Here is a 4363-nt window from a genome sequence, read left to right as displayed (position 1 = left end):
TTCTGTCTTCTGACGAAGGGAAAGAATATCTACAATATGCAAAAATGGCCTCAACTTTAAAAGCTACTCCATACACCAAAACGGATGATTTACCAAATTCCACAGACTTTGTCCATAGGTTCTTAGTAAACAAGATAAAAAAAAAAAAATGAGATACGCAATTTCACAGAGGCCCGTTGCGTCTCACAGCGTTGGAAGCGGTGATGATGCTGATGGTATGTAAAAGAAATGAAAGTGGGAAATGAATACTAAAAAGTAAAAGACAGCTAACAAATAAACAAATATGCAAATATTAAAATAAAAAAAAACTGAGTTAGACAAACTATGTTAATTGTGGTTATCTGTTATTAGCAGTAGGATTATGGAAGTTGACTTTATAGTCCGCTTTAGAACATATGCAATGCTAATTTTACCCTTCTATCTCATTCTGATGATATATGCCTCTTGTTGAGAAAGTTTACACTTTGTTCCTCGCTTTTTAGTTTTCTGTAAAAGAAAACTATTGAGATGGAGTTTTGTCTGTCCGTCCGCCCTCAGATCTTAAATACTACTGATGCTAGAGGGTTGCAAATTGGTATGTTGATCATCCACACTCCAATCATCAAACATACCAAATTGCATCCCTCTAGCCTCAGTATTTTTTTTTTTTATTTTATTTAAGGTTAAAGTTAGCCATGATTGTGCCAGCAACACACGTCACCACTGTGACTGAAAGCTTCATGGGCTGCCGCTGAGAGTTTCATGGCCCGTGGCTGAGAATTTCATACATTATCATACGCTGTACAGAAAACTCGATTGCGCAGAAGAAACTTCGACCCATTTTTTACTTGTTTTTTCTTTTTATCAGATGCTTCAGTAGAGAAGACCCATTCACTCTACCTTTTACCTCTACCTGTCACGTAGCTTGTTCTGTCACTTTAATCATTTGAGTCCAAAATTACTCACATACTCGAGGAATGGTACTGTACATGATCCTGATGGCATTCCATCTTGGCTTCTTCAGGAATTTTCTTGAGAAAGCGATCTTTCGCCAGATATCAGCAGTAATAACCAGCTACTCAAGATGATGTCACATATGACGCAAACGTTTCAATATATGTGAGAGTTAAGGCTATGAAATTTCTGTTACAGGCTACTTTGCATCATATACTGGATCAATTCCTTAGAATAATCGACTTCGTAGTGGATGGTGTGTGACGCCAAGAAAACACTGTGAGTAAGGGGAACTGGGCATGAGTATTGACAGTTCTGTGGAAAAACCAAGGAACTGGTCACACGAATGCTGATTTTGCTATTTAGTTGTATGATACAATGTTTGTGGAGACGAATGAGCAAGTCGAATGGATAATTTGGAAGCATACCTTATTTTCCCTATCAAGTAGAGAGAGCTTGGACTGAGAAACAAGGTGACATTTCTCAATATGTCTTTTGTTCCCCCTTCCAACTACTTTTAGAGGATAACGGGAAATATATTGTTAATTTTATTATTATGGTTCTATATTTACTGCACTTCTTTATTAACGCCATATCATTTCTAAAAGAATCCATTTTCGCATATAAAAACGGAAACATGACTGAAGTTAACCAGTATATATTGCTCATCGGTCATAACATAACAAGGATCGAATTCTCATATAATGTTCTTTGTTTAAATAGTTGAAAAGTTAACTTACATAAGCGTTCGTTCGTGGTTATTAGTAAACATTCTCTTATAATAGCAACAACAAACGCAATAAAAATGATAGTATTTATCATTGAACTAATAATAATAATAATAATAATAATAATAATAATAATAATAATAATAATAATAATAATAATAATAATAATAAGAAGAAGAAGAAGAAGAAGAAGAAGAAGAAGAAGAAAACACTGCTTATATTTCTGTATTCTGCAGAATCATTTCTGCAAGAAGTTTAAAAAATCCTTTCATTTAAAAGCTTCATTGGAACAGAGGACGTGAAGGACATTTTACCTTTCCGTCAAGCTTTCAAAGGACATTTTGTCTTTTTGTCAACCTTTAAAAGACGACCCACAGTAAAAATATTTGTTCGTGGCTTTTAGCAACGTCTATTTTATGGTTACTCGTAAGTTCCAGGTCGATAAAAGATACCACTTCGCCATAGAGATTCCTTGCTTACAACTCTTTTTTTTTTTTTATCCAGTTCCTTTAAAATGGGACTCTTAACATAAGAGGGTTGGCAAACAAGTTGTATCTGAAAAGCCACACAAAAAAAAAGAGAGAGAAAAAAGGAAAAAGAAAAGGAAAAACAAAAGAAAGAAAAAATGTACTCGTGCCTAGATATTCGCTGACACCTAACAGCAAACCACTCCCACATCTGCCACTCCCACGCGCTTTAACACACTGGCGCCCTTTGTGCTTCTACTCCAAGTTTAGTCTTTTTTTGTTGTGCTCGAAAGGGATGGAATTTGCATTTTCCATAAGTTTCGGAGAACACACAGACTGTGTGGGATAATAAATTTTAGACAGTCATTTTTTGATAAAGAAGTTCTCACGGAAATTCATGCTCTTTCTCGAAAATCCCGATATGAACTCTACTTAGGTTGTGAATTTTAAAGATAGTCTTGATAGTAAATGCGATATCCCGAGTACATGAATAATGGAGTATATATTAGCACCAATAATAAGACCTAAAAGAGATTAACAAGATAAACAGTTTTCACTGAAGGTCGTGATGTAAGAGATACTAATGCTCGTCAAATTGATAAAGTGACACTTGGTTCGTTTGGGTGGGAATTCGTCTGCGAGCAAATGAGTATCTGGAGCTCAGCTTTTCATTTCAGTATCATGTGATAGAAAACAATATAGCCTTATTTAAATAGCTTTAATGTGATGTGTTAACTATAGTGGAAAACTTTGTGTTAATGTACACAAAAAGATTGTGTTCCTCTGTATTGTATTCGTTTCCTCTTTTTGTTTTGCTGCCCTCAATTCTGAAATCTCCATTGATAAAATAGGAAAGTATTATTTGGCGAAAATACTCCACATACAAGGGACGGAAGCATTACAGAATATATTTTGTTACTCTCTTATTCACTATGAGCGATAGATATGAATTCAAAGAAAGCTCAGGGTAAAAAGATGTTAAAAGGTCAACTTTACGGACAAGAATCCATAACAACGATATTTGCGTAATAGTACTTCATTTGTTAAATCTGTTATTTATATACCTACTAAATAGCTTATGCGTTAAATATCTTGTAACTGAATGAGCTCATTCCTTATCTTTTCTGAAAAAAATAATAGTGCTCTCTCAGAGCAGAGGTTCAGTTCTTTCAGATGGAAGCAGAATTTACCAAACGCCAAAGAAGAAGTGGTTGACTGACATTTTTCCACATCATATTTCAGTTTTTTGCTTTTTATTGCCAGTTTGTTTGTTTGTTTGTCCATCTGGTTGTTCACATGTTTGTGCGAAAGCCTCTTTTAAATTCATTCTTACGAAAATCATCAACTCAAACACGTAGTTGAAGTTTGAAAGGTCCTTTTATGAATAAATTATCTCGATTTCCCAGGCTGCCCAACGAGCTTGGCCGTTCACATGCCCATAATGTTTTAATATCTTCCTCGTACATTTGGCTGACAAGACGTAAAATACCCCTTTTCTTGTAACCACATCCTCTCAACTGGAAGGTGCTTTTCTTATTTTGTTAATGCAAATGAATTCACATAAAAAAGATTACGGTGAAATTTAAAACCTATAAAGTTCAAAGGTATAAAGAATTAGTCGTAGTATGGACTATTAAAATTCTCTTTTCATTATGCTCAAGAAGCATAAACTTCATGAAACAGTTAAAGACGCTCTCTATTCTCTTTCCTTGAAGATCCTTTTATCATTCGTTGCAATCTGGGCCATTTCCTTTTACTGATTTAACAACGAATGCTATTTTGTTCAGAATCAGTGATTTTCTGAGACGTAAAATATCGTGAGTAGGAGCTGTTATAAGGAGAATAAGGAATGTATCTCGAGGCCCCTTCTCACTAATGAATCTTGCTTCTTCAGAAGAAATAATTGCCTTTGCATTAAATGACCCGCTCGTAATTCACGTCGATAGCAATGCAGAGTGAATTATTAATTCCTACTCATTATTGCTAATTACAAGCCCAGATTTGCCATTCATCTTAGCATGTAAATTCATGACCCCAACTAATTTCATTAAGCATTTTAAAAAATCCTAGCCGTAATGTCGCAGCTTTCTCCATTACCGGGGAATTCCCCGGTGGAGTTTCGAGTTAACCAGGTATGCTTTCTTGAAAGGCTCTGCACTTCGTTGATTTCCCTCATGCGACCGCCGACTCTCAAGCAGGAAGGAACGCGAGAGACGTCTTGAATAAGGATTCAGG

This window comes from Macrobrachium rosenbergii, chromosome 51 (genome assembly GCF_040412425.1).
Source record: "Macrobrachium rosenbergii isolate ZJJX-2024 chromosome 51, ASM4041242v1, whole genome shotgun sequence".
Lineage (NCBI taxonomy): Eukaryota > Metazoa > Arthropoda > Malacostraca > Decapoda > Palaemonidae > Macrobrachium > Macrobrachium rosenbergii.
The sequence above is the reverse complement of the archived record's forward strand: the minus strand, read 5'-3'. Positions refer to the sequence as shown.